The sequence below is a fragment of the Microtus ochrogaster genome, unplaced genomic scaffold (assembly GCF_000317375.1).
Source record: "Microtus ochrogaster isolate Prairie Vole_2 unplaced genomic scaffold, MicOch1.0 UNK44, whole genome shotgun sequence".
Lineage (NCBI taxonomy): Eukaryota > Metazoa > Chordata > Mammalia > Rodentia > Cricetidae > Microtus > Microtus ochrogaster.
Window position 1 is genome coordinate 3059705 of NW_004949142.1, and position 584 is coordinate 3060288.

Genomic DNA, 584 nt, shown 5'->3' on the forward strand with positions numbered 1-584 from the left:
GTGTGTGAGTGTGTGTGTGTGTGTGTGTGTCCTGTTCATTCCCAATGAAAACCACACCTCTTGGACCAAAACGCTCCTTTCAATTGGCCAGCGCACCATAGACAGAATTCCCGCGTGTGAATTAAAGGCACCTTTAAATTAACACCAGCATTCAGGAGGCAGAGACAGATTTCTGTGAGGTTGAGAAAGTTCCAGAGTAGCCAGGGCTACCTAGACTCTGTCTTGTCTCAAAAAGAAGAAAATGTCTCCACTGCTTGGCATTTTGGGTATCTGGTTACAAAATGGTAACACTGTAGATGTGCGAAACAGGAGTCAGCCACGCTTCTAAACTGACTCCTTCCAAACGGTCACTTTCCTACGACTCCCCCCCCCCTCCTTTATTTTCTTTTCTTTTTTTTCTTTTTTTTATTGAGAAAAGGAAAAAAAAAGTTTCCCCTCCTCCCAGCCTCCCATTTCCCTCCCCCTCCTCCTACCCTTCTCCCTCTCCCCCTCCTCTCCTCCTCCCTCTCCAGTCCAAAGAGCAGTCAGGGTTCCCTGCCCTGTGGAAAGTCCAAGGTCCTCCCCCCTCCGTCCATGTCTAGGAA